This window comes from Triturus cristatus, chromosome 7 (genome assembly GCF_964204655.1).
Source record: "Triturus cristatus chromosome 7, aTriCri1.1, whole genome shotgun sequence".
In the NCBI taxonomy this organism is placed as follows: Eukaryota; Metazoa; Chordata; class Amphibia; order Caudata; family Salamandridae; genus Triturus; species Triturus cristatus.
Window position 1 is genome coordinate 1,342,087,442 of NC_140590.1, and position 18,340 is coordinate 1,342,105,781.

An 18,340-nucleotide genomic window follows, 5' to 3' on the forward strand; every position below is an offset into this window, starting at 1 on the left:
TAACAGCTAAGTAGAGCTGTCGACGGAAGATGGTGCCAGCCGAGCATCCAAAATCTTGGCGCCTCAATCGACCCCAAGACACCCAAGGAAGAAACATCCTCAAATTGTGTCAGCACTATTCCGAGTGGGCCGGTGAATGAGGTTGCGGGGAAGAGTCGCTCAGGGCTCTGATGTGACTAATAATTTCCTGCTTGGCTTGAGAGGAATCCTGCTCCTGAATACGTCGCCTATGCCACGCCGGCCCAACCATGGTCCATTCCGGGCACTAGGGCCCCCTGAGGCCCCTCCGAGGGGCAGGGGGGACCGGTTCCTCCAGTTCGGCCGGAAGATGCACGAGTTGTTTCGCCTCCATCAGGAAGCAGATAGCATGGCGCTTCCCCTCCCAAGTGAACAATAGAGCAAAAGGATGGCCCCACTGGTATTTAATGTTCAGATTTCGAAGCTTGTCTGTGACCACCTTAAATTCCCTTCGACTACGCAAGGTAGCTGGAGCCAAATACTGGAAAATCTGAATTGACTGGTCATTGTAGGAGATGTCTTTGGCCCCCTGGGTCTTCCTCAGGATAGCTTCCTTGTCCGCAAAGAAGTGGACCCATGTCCGGATGTCTGGGACAAAATCTGGTCTATTGTGAGGGCCCTGCAACCGATGAGCTCTGTCCAGCATAGGGTCTCTTCTCCTTCGCAGATCGCCTGCAGTAGGTCTGCTGTGTAGGCCATGATGTCATTTTCCTCCGCTCCCAGTGGAATCCCCCTAATGCGTAGCTTATTTCGCCTACTGTGATTTTCCAAATCCTCCTATTTCAGCTGCAGGCTGATATTCTGGTCCTCCAGCTCCGCCATCCTTTTCCACAGGCTCTCGTGATCCTCAGATCTAGCGTCCATAGTACGCTCAAGGTCATCCACCATTTCGGATATCTCTGTGACTTCCTTCCGAATGTCTTGAAGACCAGCCTTAAAATCCTGCCTAAGGGAGCCGATTTCATCTTTGATCTCCTGAAGGAAAGACAACATGAAGGCCTGTGTTATCTGGACCCCTTGTTCTGCATGATCTGGAGCAGATGCCGAAGGTGTAGGGGCGGTCTGTGTCTGCACACCAGTCTTGGACCACATAGATGTTACCGGATTATCCTTGGTCGTAGCCACGTCTGAGTCCTTGGTGGCCTTATTCTTGGGGGTATGGTTAGACTAAGCGGGGTGTCAATACCTCTGCGGAGTGTGAGATGTGCCCACAGCAGGTGCGCAGGCCTCGCAGCAGTCCCACACTTTCCAGGGATAGGCACTCCGCGGGAGGAGTGCTTGGGCAACCCGCCAATCCACCCCACACCTCCACAATCAATCTGGGGAAGCTCCTCTGCCTTATTCAGCGATGGATTCTATTTCGCCAGGTGTGTAGGGGAGATCCCACTCAGTCCCACAAGGTGACCACGAGGCACAAGTAGCCAAGGTCTGTTTGCTCCCTGCCCACCCCTAGGTTCAATGCAGGGCCAGTTGTCCTCACCAGGATCCAGAAACCGCAGTAGGAGGGCCTGCCACGTCCCACTCGGACCCTCAAGTCAGTTAGAGGAATCAGGGTGACCACTCCACCAAGGGGCCTGTTCGCGCACAGTCCTGCGACCTCCCCTAGCGGCGAGCAAAAGAATATTTTTATACAAAAACAATTGGTCTGAAGTTCAGTCTTTGAGTGTGTGAATTCATTTGCTGACTATGTGTACAACACATGCTTAACGCTGTCCTCTGATACTGCTTTACTGCTCGACCACACTACCACAAATATAGAGTGAGGTGATATTTAACTTTATCTCTGCCTACCATTTGGGATCCACTGGACTCTGTGCACACTATACCTCACTTTGGTATAGTAGTAGAAGCAATATAATTATTCGATTTTACATTAAAACCATAAAAGCACATCATATACAGTTCACTAAAAAGATTTTTTTTTTTATAAGAAGAGTTAATTAAGGAAAACTAGACCGTCTCTCTTCGGAATCTTGGTTTAATCACTACAATACATGTTGTGTATAGCGCCTCAATTCTAAGCATAAATCAAGGAAAGCATCCCCGAGCAGCTATGTTTAGTGTAACCAGGGACCATATAAAATAATTCCAGTAACAACCATACATATGTTAGAGTTTGATAAAGTGCCTAGTGCTGATATCATTTAACATCTAAAATCAAATTATACTAAAGTTAAAATATTTACAAGTATAACATTTCATTTATACTTCGCTTCGCTTTGAAGGTTGGGAGTCTACCATCTCCCATTCTGGGGACTATCTGGATTTTACCTGCCAAATCTTGAACTTGCCTCCACGTCTCGCGGCCCCCGCTGCGCGGGAGCCGCTCGAGGGACCAAGACTCTGCTCTCTACTTCTTTGGAGTCCCACCGGTGCTTTTGTTCTACGCTGCCCGGATTGCTGAATTTCACCCGAGATCGGCGAGGGAGCGTACCTGGACACTCTGTTCACTGTGAGTGCCCGGCGCATTTGGGACTGCGAGGACCAGGGTGCTGCGCGTGGCGCAGATCAGCTGCACCTGGTCCTCTTCCCGACTCCTCCCCCAACACCGTTTCCTTTTTCTTTAAGAACATAATCTTGCCTTCACGCGCTAGCGGGACGCGCGCGGGTCTTAACACGGGGCTAAGACCGGGCAAAGAGCGGGCCTTTTGAGGCCGTTAGAGAACGGAAGAGACCGGACCGGGCCATCCCCCTAACGCTCTTAACTCTTTGTGAACTGTGTACGTATTACTACATGTAATTTTATTATATTATTAGTGTATATTTATGTTTTAAAAGTTTGAGCATTCTCGATCAATACGTGCACTTAAATCCTCACCCATTTCCACTGGTATTCAGGAAATATGGTATTAACCAGAGGAAAAAAATCCAAAGTGAAGGGGGGCGGGGGGAAACTTTCAGGCCCCATGGATGATTTCATAGCCAAAGCAAATACATTTATTGACCAAAGTATCAGCTTAATAGAAGGTAGGCTGTCTTTGGATTTAGCTTTGGCTAAGAGATCGTCCATTGGTAACCTAAGGAATGCGAAAACCCCGGAAACTCTTAGCACCAATGGGCGCAGGTCACCCTGCGAGGGTAGGCGTAGCCTGCCAAACAACGTTGATCTATCGGCCTCTCAACTATCTGAGTTTCAGCTAAGTCTAGACTTAGAGAGGACACCAGAGATGATTCCTCAATTAACACCGGAAGATTTGAGACAATCAAGAGGGAGGAGAGAGGGCGCCATACGGAAACGAAAAAATAACTCTAAAAATTCTAGCTCTCGAGAAATTGCCGATCAGCGTAGTGGGGAAGAGATCGTACCTCACAGTGCAGAACAGTTAACTGACCCTATAGCGATAAATCAGTCTACGCATGATATTTTAGAATTAATAAGTGAGGAAGTTCCTATGCATCTACCATCTAGTAAAACAAGAAATGAGATTGAAAATTCACAATTGATTAACAATCTCACAGCCCTCCTAAAATCTTCCCTCGCTCCACTTGAATCAAGATTAATACAGATAGAGCACCAGCTATCGAACCTGACAAATGTTATGAAACTAAAGCAAGGCCCTGGGGACCATAGTAGGGAAAGAACTAAGATGCCCCCCCAAAAGCCAGTACACAGACAAAATAAAGTCTCAGAAACTTTACCTGTAAAAGTAACACCAAAATTACCACCTTCTAAAGTACGAAACATCAACAGAGTAGTGGAATCTACCCTAAATCCCGCGACAACTTCGCCTCAGAGCAATGCCCCGATAGAAAAAACCTCTGTCCCGATAACCCTGGCACCTAAAAAACTGATGCCTAACACAAAAACACTGTCCCCAAATAAAGCCCCCACAAAAACCGTGGCGCCTGACAGCAACAGAGGCGATTTAAGGAAGCCTCTTGAAACTAGTCTGGCTGTTGATTTGCCCCCAGAAGCAACTCCCTTCGTGGTTGTAATGACAGGTGTCCCTGAAATAGACAACCCAAATACAGAACCTACGTGGTCATTGAAAAATAAGGTCCAATACTGGCTAAATACTAATCGTCCTGTACCAGCAAATTGGACTTGTAGGATTCTGATGGTACGCAGGACCCCATGGGTGGGAAATAGTAGAAAAACTATACCAGGAGATTGCATTCTGATCACATTTGAGGACCCAAGAGTGGTAAATTATATTTGCTCCTGGGAATTCTCGAATGTAAATGAGGAAATAGGAACTAGGAGACTCTCCTTTTTCTATCCTTCCGGCCTCGATAAAGGGATCCCAAATCATTTTGCTCGCCCCTGGGAAGTAACAGCTTTACCTCATGGGAAACAATCTAATTATTGGCAAGTAGCGGGTTCCCGCCATTATGACCACGACGGCCCCTGGCATTCATCGGGGCCACAACATTGGGGAGGAGGACGGGAGGATTGGGGCACTCGTATGGCATACAGAGAGCCACCCCAAAGGGATTTTTGGTCCAGTATTCCGACGGCAAATAGGTACAGTGTCCTTGAATCAGTTGACTGACTAATAGAGTCGACAGAAACAACACGTCATCCAATGCCCAAGGAAAAAACAATCTGTCTAACCAATGAGCTTGTGACCTACCCTGAAATCATTAACTCCAAGATATGTTACCCAGAACCCAAAGGAAAAACGACTCATATTGCAAATGAAGCCCCGACTAATATAGAATCGCAGCCCTTACCTATCCTCTTTTGGAACGTAGCGGGCCTCCGCTCCAAAATTGATGATGGGACGGCTGTTACCTTCTTGGAGTTGGGGAAAATCATATGTCTTCAGGAGACATGGTCCATGACCGAGCTCCATCTTCAGGGCTATAAAACATTTTTCACTCCCGCCCTGGGTACTAATGTAGGCAGACCCAAGGGAGGGTTGATCACATACATCGCAAATACAGTCAACTTTTTGAAAGTATCTGTAGTAGTGTATGATCCAAATTTCCAGCTACTCTCCCTTGTGCAAAAAAACAAAGAGTCGATCCTATTGCTCAATTTTTATAACAACATAGAAGAGGACAAACTCTTGACTGTTCTCTCTAACATTAAGGAAAAGTTAATCCACAAATTAAGGATAGGAAAAGGGGCAGCCCATCTTCTATGGGGAGGAGATTTGAATCTACACCCATGCCCACATGTCGGGAAAAATCGTTGCGGGATTGTGGATGAAAATGACATTCCCCTCATGCACTTTTCTCATAGCAGGGGGGGGAACGCAATGAATAATGTTCTAGCAGACCTGGAACTTGTAATCGCTAATGAACCAAGTCCAGGTACAAATTCCCTGCAACCAACATACGTGGGCCGGGGCCACAAAACGACAGTAGATTATATCCTCTTATCAATAGGACTGTTGCCTCGAGTCAGGCTGTTTGAGGTCTTGACAAATGATTTAAGTGATCATTCTGCCCTTAGGATGGAGTGTCATGTAACTGATTGTCAATCTCCAACTGCTGTTATAGCGAAGACCCTCGCACAAAATAATCTTGAGCTAGGAAGCAAAATGGTTACACATTAAAATGGGGAAAAGTGAACCCAGAAGAAATCACAGGAAAATTGGTAAATGAGGCATATGCAAATATAATTAAGTGTTTGGATTTAGGAGTATCAGACGTAGAAGTCCTAAATAATTTTGTACAAATATTAGAGAAAATTAAGGGACTTCTCACAGTAACTTCAAACAATTCAAATCCAACTACTAAAGGGTGGTTTAACCATAGCTGTACTATGGCTTTAACTAAATTAAAGGAGGCGTTAAATAAAACTGATAGAGATCAGGCTCAGATCCAATCTCTGAGACATCAATATCGATGGGCACGTAAGCAAAGAATCAAAGATTTAAAAGAGAAACTTTGGAATGATTTACACTCCAGTGCCGTCTCCAATAACAGTGTCGCCTTTTGGAGAACTGTTAAAACCCCTTACTTACAAGATAAAGACGGCCCAAAGATAGAAGTTGCAATAGAGGAAGATGTCTGGGTGTCTCATTTTTCTAAGATCTTTAAAAATACAGCTACACCGGCAGGGACACAATCGCTCCTTCCAACAGTTGTATATCCAATTCCCCTGTACTTCGATATTTCTGAAGTTATAGTGGCCTTGGAAGCGAGCAAAAGTGGGAAAGCCCCAGGCCCAGATGGGGTTCCAGTGGATCTTTTGAAATTCAATTTAGATCTCTGGTCCCCCATTCTCACGAGAGTATGTACTGCAGCAGTGAAGTTGGGTCTGTTAAAATCCTGGACAAAATCGATTATGGTCCCCATTTTCAAAAAGGGTGATCGTCAAGACGTGAAATGCTATCGTCCGATCTCCTTATTAGACTCTTTGGGAAAGGTTGTTGGCAGAGTCGTGCTTGAACGACTCCGGAACTGGGCTGAGGAGGGAGATATCGTTTCAGATCTTCAATTTGGATTTCGGGAGGGTTTCGGAACTGTAGAGCAGGCTCTTAATCTCAGTTTGATAGTGGGCAAATATCTCCAAGCAAAGAAGGACACAGTTTACATGGTTTATGTGGACCTGTCCGCCGCGTTCGATTGCGTCTCGCACGCAAAACTTTGGATGATCTTGGCTCACATGGGAGTGGACCCCCCTCTCTTAGATTTTTTAAGAGAACTGTATTCAAACGCATCAGCAACGGTCCGTTTTGACACGAGGGGGGAGTTGACAGCACCATTTGCAGTAGAGCGTGGAATCAGGCAGGGATGTGTCCTGGCTCCCTTCCTCTTCTCTCTGTACACAAATGGACTAGAGGAGGAGATGTTGAGGGGGGCGCAGGACCTACCACGAGTAAAACAACGCCTGATTCCCGCCCTGCTCTATGCAGATGATGCTGTCATTTTGGCACGCACGCCGCGAGAACTACAAAGATCCCTGAACAGATATGTCGATTTCATGGGTGGGTTGGATCTACAAGTAAACGTTAAAAAAACGTTCATCATGGTAGCAGGTAGCGGGAAAAAACGCTTAAAGAATATTTACCTTAAAGATCAAAAACTGGAGCTAACCACTCAGTACTGCTACCTGGGCATCATGATTGATGAAAAACTTAATTGGAGACCAGCAATAGAGGCCAGATGTCATCTTCTCAAAAGAGCAATAACTTCCTTGATGAGTTTTTCTCAGAGACTGGGGAAAAGGCCCCCAGTGGAATTACTAAGAATATATATAGCCAAATGTCAGGCCATTGCACTCTATGGGGCGGGACTCTGGGGATACGCAGATGTTAGTGCCCTACAGGTGGTTGAAAACACCTTCCTTAGATTCCTCTTAGCAACACCGCGTAGTACTTCGACTTACGCTTCCCATTTAGAACTCGGAATCCCTTATTTAGAGGATCTACTAAAGATTCAACCACTATTGCTTTGGCGGCGCATTTGGACCTCTGATAAAAACATTTTAACTCAGGAAATTGTGGCAGATTCAATGATCCTTGACCAATCAGCAAAAATCAAATGGCTTCGGTACATCAGAAATTTCTTCAATGATCTCGGATTGGAGAAATATTATCTTGAACCTAAAAATATTATCGAAGTATCAAAGCGATCACTGAAACAACTGGCCCTGACACATCTAGAATCACTGAGGCTGACATCCGAGTGGACAAAACCCTCGGTTCTCCATGCCAATATGACCCAGCTCACGTTTTTTATTCAGCCCTGTCTTACATTACAGATTAGTACCTATGATAGAATGTTATTAACAAGATTCAGACTAGATCTTTTTCACAGATTAGTAGCATTCCCAGATAGAAAAAATTGGGATCCAATTCTCTCTACTTGTCCTTGTGATGAGGAATCAATACAGTCAAACCTACACACAATACTGTTTTGTAAATTCCACCATTCACATAGGAGGGTTTGGCTACTTCCCTTATTAAAGCAGTGGGGACTTAGACAATGTCGTCCAGCTATGTTACGTCTTCAACTGCTAGAATCTGAACTGGTCTGTTATTGTGTCCTTAATTTTTTTTAAATGTATCGTAAAGCATAGGAAAAATCTGTAAAAAACATGTTAGATGTACTCCCAAATACGGTATTGAAATCATAAGAATTGCTTTTTGTAAAACATTTGACTCTGGACTTGTGTAAATCTTATTTTATTATGATTTTCTGTTTTATTGTATATTTGTATTTTTCTGTGAAATGTACCTTTTATGGTTTTACAATTTGTAAAAACCGAATAAAGAAGTTTATTATTATTATTATATTGCAATGTCAATTTAACCTGAACATGCCATACATCTGTAGGCAGTTTATATTCTACCTTTAACATATTTGATCAAGTTAATAACAATCACATGTACATGATATAAATTCCATCAATTGTAATGCCATGTAAAATGCCTTCTACATTCTATTTTTGTGTTCCATTCACTATAATCCTTTCAGCCTGGCCTGCTACCTCACTTTCCACTGGTCCTGCGTATAGTCTTGAAAAATGATCCTCCCAAACCTGTGGAAGGATGTAGAAACTATCTTCCACAACTAAACTTTTTGTCCCTTTCGTGATTAAGTGCCAGAATTCTGTATAGTTTTTAGTGTCAGCCACAACAAGTAGATCTTCCCACTGCCCTATGTGCCAGTTCCTCTGTGCCACATGTTGGACATTTTTTATATGCCTTTCTATAGGTAATTATAAGTTCTCTTCGGCTAGACTTGATTGCACCCATCAGGGACTGGCATGCTAATTTGCAATTTTCATTAAACCATGCATTTGATTTGGACCTTGTAGTTTTATTCTTACTAGAGGTTTTGTGAAAAAATATATTTATGTAATTTAATAAAGTCCTAAATGCATCTACGGTCGCTTGCAACTCCATATTATCAGACCCTAAGGACATCAAGAAATAGGAAACAATGGTGTAGATTTTTGACAAGGTCTCAACATTGTTCTTCATTTGTGGCCACTTAATCCTTTTTTTTGTTATTGCTAGGAACAATATAGTTCAAGGGTTTACGTTCCCCGATAGACAACGGGAGCCAACTACCTCTTTTAATTCCAAGGAGAGAGCATTATGATCACTGTCTTGCCTCTCTATAACCCGCATGTCAACAAGGTTTGGCCATAATTGTATGTCAATCAGGAAGTAGTCTATTCTTGTTTTGGAGTTCACCCACTTATAGGTGTGGTGTAATCCAAGGTCTGAGATCGAGCGACCATTCACAGCTTGCAACCCATGTTTGTAGGTAAGGGAAGCGACTTGAAGAGCCACTCTCAAGTTCTTGGCTAGCTTCTCGTAGACCAAGGACGGGATGCCTAGTTCCATGTATTCTTCATCAGTGATGTTTTTGGTGACTTCTAGGGGCTTGAATGTTACATTGAAGTCCCCGGCTATGACTATGTGATAAGATGCCCTTTCCTTCTCAATTATTTTATCTAAGTATGTAATAGAGATTCATGGTGTTGTGAGGCAAGCCTGTTGTAGATATTCACCAATAGAAAGCACCTATTCGAGCTGGTGTCTAACATTCAGGGCCATTAAGTTAGGATTATCAAGTTGGATCTTTTTAATATGAATCCCCAAATTAACTTTAGTCCAGATTATTGATCCATCCGCTGGACGACCTTTTTTTGATGGAATAGCTTCTATACTATAATTGGTGAATCCCTCTCTATGAAATGTATTAATTGCCCATGTCTCCTGGAAGAGGCAGATATCATAGCTGTCTATCAGCCTCCCCCAGTCGTCACAAGCAATCTTCGACCTCAGTCCTGCTAGGTTCCAAGACAACAACCGGAGTCCCCCACCATTCTCTTTAATTGGTTGCTGGGCCCTTGCCTTGTTAAATGTCAATTAAGTTGCTAGGTAGGGTTGTTTGGTTACTTCATTCAGGGACTGTTCCCCCTCAAAGCTAGCCATATTAGCCCCTGATGAATCATTAGGGATACAATGAAGGTTGCCTTCGTGTCGCAGAGTTAAGATAGCGCTGTGTGGAAACCATCCCTCAACCAGTCAGATGGACCTGTTCACAGGGGCTACGTTGGTAGTAGCTTGGGCGTTGCTGTTAGTGATGTTAGTTGATGGATGCACCTGGCTTTGACCACTGCAGGGGGCACTTCTTGGAGGTGAGAACCTGAACTGGATTTCCAATTTAATTTGGGGCAGGGAGCATTGCTCCAAGTTAACCAATCCCATGACCAAGTCGTTAGAGACCAGGTCCAATTCTATGTGGTCAGTCTTGGTTTGTGGGGTAGCGCTTGGCGTTCTGGATATCAGATCTTATTATAAAGCGGCAATGCCTCACCTGCCTTATCCAGTGGATGGCTTTGTTCAACAAGGCGTGCCTTGATTCTCTTTGGTCATTGGTTAGTTTTGGTACATTTATCAAGTACACTCTACTGCTAGCCTCCTTGGGGGGACTTTTATTCTTACCCAAAGTCCCACCTCCCGTGATCCATCCCTCTCCTTTTCTATAACCAAAATCCCTATGTAAGAGGTTAAAGTCAGGATCCTTTGGCCCATTGTTAACGAATAAAGGAGACCTTGAGTTGGACGATTCTCCAAGAGTGCCTACCATTAGACCCATTTTGCCTCTAGTCCCAGACTTTCCCCCCCCCCTTCCCCCGGGCCATAGTGGCAGCCCACCTTAGATGGATTATAACGCATTGTGGCTTGGTCTAAGATGTTTCCTTGGAAAGGTAACAGGGACATAGGGGCTTGGTAGTACATTTGGGGATTGGGGTTATTTACCGTGTACTGTTGACAGTTTGGGGCTCTAAGATGCATAGTTTGGCTCCTGCTTCTTTCGCAACGAGTCTCCTCATTATTACTAAGGTGGTACATGTGATTAGGCTCAACGCCCTCGCCTACGCCTTGAGTTGTGCTATGGAGAATCATACTAGGATAAATCATACCAGGGTGCGCGCTATTAAGCTGATTTATTATGTCCCTAATGATTCCCCTAAGTACAGACACTTCAGATGTTAAGTCCTTGACATTAATCTTAAAGTCATGTAATTCGAAGCATAGGGCTTCAATGCCTCCATTCGACGGAACTGCCACTCCTCCCCCTTCAGACCTAGCCACAATGCAATCCATGGGAGGGCCTAGGACCAATTTATTGTTAGTGTCATTAGAATCTGTGTCTTCAGTAGCCAGGGGATCAAAGCAGTTAGAGCACGCAATGTTTACAGTTACAATTCCTTCTGCCGTGTTGTTGGGTGGGACAGGTGTTGGAGACTGAATCACTCAACTTGCTTAATGGTGAACTTGGTGGTTTGTATTACTAATAGGCACATGGCATGATACAATATCCTTTGGCAATGCACCAGAGTGTATAACTTTCCTCTTAGGGTAATTTTGTGAGAAGATGGATGCCATGTTGGTGCCTGCTTATAGATGCTTATTTTGGCCACTTAACAGACTCTCTACTTCCTCAATTAGTGAGTCTGTCGTCTGCTACACTGTTAGCAACAGCAGCGCTTGCTGGTGGTCTCTTAGCCTGTTTGGTCGCTCCATTTGGACTTCCTTTGGCCTTTCGTTTCCCCATTTTGCCATGCTCTCCCCGCTATGTCAGTACACACACTAGTAATTATTTGAGGCAAAAGACAGTACCTGTGTGGTGGCGGGTGCTCGTTTCCCTTGCACCGGCTCGTGGTCAGCAGCTCAGAGGGGTTGCCCAGCACTGCCTCTTCCTGGCTTTGATAGGCATGGCCCGCGCTATGGGACACCTGGCTGGTATTTATGCACCGCCTGGCGTGTAGAGATGCTGGGCAGGCAGTGCGACTACCACGATGGTCCCTGGGGGTTGAAGTACTCCCCTTCAGCAGGCACACATGGTCTCCCGTTCTGCGGGACACCTGGCTGGTATTCATGCTCCTCCTGGCGCGTAGAGAGGCTGGGCGGGTGGCGCGACTGCCGTGATGGTCCCTGGGGGGTTGAAGTCCTCCCCTTCAGCAGGCACAAACGGTCTGAAGTTCAGTCTTTGAGTGTGTGAATTCATTTGCTGACTGAGAGTGTAGAACAAATAACTTAACACTGTCCTCTGATACTGCCTTACTGCTCGACCACACTACCAGAAATAGAGAGTGAGGTGCAATCTAACTTTACCTCTGCCTACCTATGGGGATCCATTGGACTCTGTGCACACTATACCTCACTTTGGTATAATATATACAGAGCCAGCCTCCTACATTGGTGGATCAGCGGTGGGATATACAACTTTGCATTTGTTGGACTTCTTGGTTACCACCTAATGACACAACAAAACTCTTAAATTGTCTTTAGAATTCTGATTTTCTCAAATTGGCATTTTTGCAAAATTACTAAAAGTCTTGTTAGGGCCTTGGTTAAGACCCTTTAGAATTTTAGAAAACTAAAAGTCACTTTGTCTAGGGTTAGAAGTTTTTTAACAATGTCTCAAAACAAGAATCCAGCTGTTAGTGAAAATAACCACAATGACAGAGGACTTGGTTGAGGAGCTCAACCTCACCCCTTACCTTCACTTGTCTTTCAAGGAGGTAAGGTCCCTATGTAAACTTAAAAACATAGCCATGGGTCCCTATCCCACTAAACAAAAGCTCCAGGAGCTGTTGGCTGGGTATGCTAAGGAACACAATGAATACCAAGAAATCCTAGCGTCTAATCATATGTCACTAGTATATATGAAGCGTAAATACTCCTTAAATAAGAATGTATTAAACCAACAGAAAAATTATGCTCATAAAATCATCTAGGGGCAGATCCCTTTAAAGGACGTAATCCCTCACTCACCAAAGGTGACCTGCTTCATCATAGGGACTCTCCTCCCAAAGGAAATACCTAGTTCCTTTGAGGGCTACAACCCCCTCACTGTGAGGGAGGAGCTCAGGGATGTTGTAAAGGAGTATGTAGGGTATCCTAAACCCACCTGTGATGAGTCTAACGTGTGAGTGAGGTCGCAGCGCAAAATAATCTACAGTGTGAAAAGTAACGTGAATGAGTGAGTGAATGCTAAAACTGGCTAGTAGGCATCAAACAACAATTTTAATCAGAGTATGCCTACTGTCAGAATTAAAAAAGCAGTGCACCAGCGGTATGAATTAAACCGCTATGGTGTGATGATAATTGGTCGACAAGTTTCAGCCATAATGATCCTTAATCGGATCAGGCTTGCATCAGAACCTAAACGAATAATGCTGCTGCTCTCAAAAAGTGAATAACACAGAAATAAATTTCAACATCAAAGGATATTAGACCAAGACATAATCTTTGGTCTATCAGTAATAAGGTATCACCGTACCCGCTATCGCTGGGAGTAAAGCCTCACCTCTACCTGGCAACCGCTCAGGAAGGGAGCACCGCTCTATCCGTCGGTACTGCTTGGCATATATACTAGTGACATATGATTAGACCCTAGGATTTCTTGGTATTCATTGTGTTTTTTGGGGGATATAATCCTTTTCCCTTGGACCCTCCTTTTTGAACTGTTTTGTTTTTGAGTATGCTAAGGAACACCCATCTGAAAATGGTGAAGTCCAGTTAGATGGAGAAGGAGGGGAAGAGGATGACCTGGTAGATCAACCACCTCCACTTCCTAGGGAGAAAAGGGTCCAGGTACCCCTGCCTACAAGAATCAACCACTCAGTACCCAGATCACACACAGGTGGGTCAGGCACTACTGAGGACATTGAGGAAAGCCTCAATGAGGAGGACAGCCTTTTAGCAAGGCTGACCAAAAGACTGGATCTCGAGACCAGGTTGCTTGCTCTAGAAAGAGAGAGAGCGCAGAGATGGGCCTAGCACCAATCAGTGGTGGCAGCAATTTACTTAATAAGGATAAAGAGCAATCTCATGATCCTTAAATCCCCAAAGCGATTGTCCTTAAATATGAAGAGAGTGATATCACAAAATGGTTCACAGACTTTGAGAGGTCTTGTGAAATGAGAAAAGTGAAGTCACACTGGGGGGCACTCCTTTAGGGAACTGTTCTCTGGTAACTGCAGAGACAGACTCCTGACCCTTACAGGGGCAGATGTTGGGTCTTATGACGAGAACTCTGATTGAGGGATTTGGACTTACAACTGAGGAATACAGAATTCATTCATTTGATCTTTATTTCGACATTTTTCAGTCATAAAAGATTACAGTTAAAACAGTTAAAACATATATAAAACCACAGGAGATAAATAAACATTTCATAAAATCAGATTATCAAGCAGGGTATGCAATCATGATATACAATCACCCCTGGATGCCGCTGTAATGAGAGAACATCTCTTGGACCACATAGCTAGCAGGAACTTTGAGAGCGCGAAAACTATGTGCGGTGAAGTGTCAGTTTTAAGGACTCTCATTGCAACAAGACATTTATCAAAGCCCATGTTCTTGCAAAAGGGTACCAAACAGTACTTTCTGGCTTTACTGTAAGCAGGGCAGGGCATGTGTAGTTCATCTTCCTTAATCGCACCGCATCCAGGGCAAGAATTGCTCGTTGGTGTAGACCACTTACTTGTGAATGCCCTTAGTGGTAGTGTTGTGAATCTCCATTGAATATATAACTTCCTAGCTCCAACTGGGTAAATAAAATTCAAAAACTCCTCAAAAACATATGAATGTTTAAGTGTTAAAAAGGTCGTTGTCAGAGGGCCAGCTTTGGAGTCATGCAGCCATATATTTTGTTTGTAGTCCATAAAGGACTTCGCAAGCATTTTGCATGAAACCCCCCTGCATGCCTGTTCTGGCTCATACCAAAGGTCCGATAGTCCCATTTCCCCAGTTCCTTTTTCACAAATGCAAGCCAGGGGATTTTCGCTGCACTACCATGGTTCAGCACATCCTTTAATTCAAGCCTATAATTGGACAGTTCTGGAGTTATCCATAGCCTGCGCCAAAACCTAAGAGGTTTCAGAGCTAGCGCATCCTGGATAAAACTCAGTCTTAAGTCCAATCTCAGCGGAAGGAGGGGTGTGCTTGGGGGAGTGCAAGTAGCTGCCTCATAAACTTGTTTTCCACGTTAGGAATTTCGGGCCTACAGGTGTACCCCCAGAGTTCCCCACCATAAAGAGCCGATGCCCTCGCCTTCACTTTGTAAATCTCTAGTGCGGGGCTCACTGGCTTGATTGTAGATGTATTAGACATTTTGAGGATGCCGCCCACTAATTGGGAGAGTTTAAGTTGTGATTTAGCCTGTTGGGGGCCCCAGGAAAGATTTTCATTGATCGTTACCCCTAAATATTGGAAAGTCTGTACCCTCTCCAGTCTAACCGAACCCAGGATCGGTGTTGGGCGGGTCGATGCCGGGGGGCTGAAAATCATAAATTTGGTCTTATCAGCATTGATTTCCAGTCCGTGGCATCGGCAAAAGTCTGTAAAGCCGTCCAACTCGTAGGATCCCCGTGGGGGACTTGGAAAGCAGGAGGGTGTCATCAGCAAACATTATCGCCGGCACCCTCCTGCCTGCCAATCTGGGTGCATCGTTATTGGGAACCGCGTCCAGATGCGATATAACGCCATTCACATAGAGGCAGAACAGGGTTGGCGCCAGAACGCACCCCTGCCTGACCCCCCTGCAAACTGGAAACCGGGACGACAGCACCCCCTCCCTCCCACATCTGACCTGTGCGTAGTTTTGTGCATGCAACCTAATCAGCACCGTCAGTATTGCGTTGGGAACTCCCATTTCCAAGAGCACCGCCCACAGTTTGGCCCTGGGTACTAGATCGAACGCGGACCGGAGGTCCACAAAGACCATGTAGAGGCTGCCACCCTCTAGTGTTACCGTCTTCCAGAATAACATTATAAGACGACATATCTGGTCCATGGTCGATGTGTTCTTCCTAAATCCGGCCTGATAAGGACTGAGGATATCATACTCCTCAATCCATTCCTGTAAGCGATCCAGGATTAGACGGGAGAAGATTTTTTGGGGAACGTCAATGAGGCTAATGGGCCTGTAGTTGGTTGGAAGCAGAGGAGAGCCCTTCTTGAAGATTGGGACAATCTCTGCTTCCAACCAAGTACCCGGTACCTCCATACCTCGCAGAATTGCATTGAAAAGGGCACATAGGTAGGGGGCCCAGATCGCGGTTGATCCCTAAATAAATCACCGGGGAGTCTATCTAGGCCGGGAGCCTTGCCCGTGGCCAACTTCCCTATGGCAATGTAGACCTCCTCCACTGTACACTCATGATCATTTAGTACCCCCAGTCTAGGTGCAAGTGCCAGTGGACTTTCTAGACCTGTAACTGCCGCATACAAGGTCTTAAAATGGAGCTCCCAGACCCCCGCCTCAATATTGGGTTCTATTGCAGATCTAGGCTCTCCTGACCCCGTGCTAACTATTGCCCAGAATCTGCGTGCATCTCTCATTTCCAATGCGGAGGAAAGGTTGGACCATTTCTCCAAATCCCACTCCTCCCTAGCGAGGTTCATTGTTTCTTTATATTGTGATCTTAGGGTGCAAATTTTTTGTTTGTCTCTCCCATCTTTAAGGGCCACAATAAGCTCTGATTTTGCCTTCCTGCATGAGGCATTATACCATGTGGATACAGGCACCCTGCGCCTCCTATTAGAGCCAGGGGGTTAAAAAATTCCGCTAAACAGGCTACTACGTCCTGATGCACGCACTGCATGCTATCATTAAAGTCAAGTGCCAGAGGCTGGGAGATTAGGGAGCCCACCTTCGTAAAATAGGGTAAAATTGCGCTATATAATTTAGGCAGAGCATCTCGTGATACCACCAGTTTCTCCCACTTGACTCTACGTCTATTATTCGTTATGGTCAGCCCTTCGACCACGTCCGGGCCAAATTCCTTTTCATTCTCTATAGGCCGTGGGCACTCTATCCTCAGGCTTAGTGCATTATGGTCGCTGTCCACCCTAGGCATTACCTTGAAGTCAACAACCTTCGACCATAAGCATGTCTCCACCATAATGTAATCTAGTCTTGATTCGTGTCCCCTCTTATTGAAGGTACACTTTGACGGGGTATCAGATGGCGTCCGACCGTTACAGGCCCTAATAGAGTTGTTCAAAGTTAGGGTCGTGAGCTGGATGGCCAGTGGGGACCAGGACTTCGGATACGGGGACTGGCATGGTGGAAATCCCCAGTATTCGTCCTCGCCCGTTAGGACTCCCCTCATTTAAGCCACGAAGTGGCTCATAATGACAGTTTAGGTCCCCTGCGACCAAATAATGTATATCCCTGCTAAGGGAACCAAGGAAGGAGGACAACTCTTCAATTGTTTTGGACTCCTTTGCCACACTTGTCGGCCGTGAGTAGACATTCACGATGGCAAGTTTGTAGGGGGTTGGCCAGGACAAGAGAACGCACTGAATGTCATCAGAGTAAGTCGGGATGATCTCATCCGAGCAGCCCAGATGTAGCCCAACCCAGATTGTAAGGCCCCATGATGGGCATCCCTTTCCTCCCCACCGTGCGGCGATATTAAATGGCGCAAAGCCCACTCTGTGTTGGTCCTCCCTGGCCCAGGTTTCTTGGAATACACATATATCACTATTGTGCACAAAAATGCCCCACTCCGGACAAGCTAATTTATTTGGTAAGCCTGCCACATTCCATGACAATATAGACATGCATTTTGTGTTCCCCACACTAGGACATATACTGTCAGGCAAAATATCGTCTCTCCCTAGGTGATTATCGTAACTGGTGGTAGCTAAGGATGATACTGGTAGGTGATCATCGACTTCCCTGCCCAAAACAGGCATTACACCACTCCTAATGCTACCTATTAGGGGGCTCTGAGCTCCTGGCGGCTCACATGCCTGATCTCTCTCCACCACAGCCGGTCCATCCCCGGCAGCCTCATCATGAGTCAGGATCTCATCCTGCATATCCTGCCCAGCCAAAAACAGTCAATCGACCTGGTCCAGGAGGCTGAACCTATTGTAACATGGGATCTGATTCTGGGCAGACGGGTGGTGGCCATGCTAGTTCACTCCTCCCCTCCCCACTCGACGGTGTGATACGAGCGACCAGGCTTCGTCTGAGTCACTCAGTTGATTGCTAGAATAGAAATAGGAGAGAGGCCTAACTTCAATTTTTGTGCCTATGCTAGCTGAGCTCCATTTACATATGTGGTCTACAATATTTGGATCCCTAAAATTGACCAGTACACAATCGCCAGTTAAAGTTTTGGGTGTGCGCCCTACCCATCCCACCCTTCGGACCAAAGATATTTCAGTAGTCATGTGTGGGGGAAGAGGTCTATGCACGTTAAGCCAATGTATGGCTTTGTTTTTCAAAGAAATATAAGATTCAACATTCGGCATACTCATTTCTGGGACCCCTGTTAAAACAATTAGATAGGGACTCAATTCTGGTGGCAGTTCCACTGTGGGCTCAATACGAGGTCTCTTGCTTATACCTGTATCTGTACCTGTATCTGCAGTGG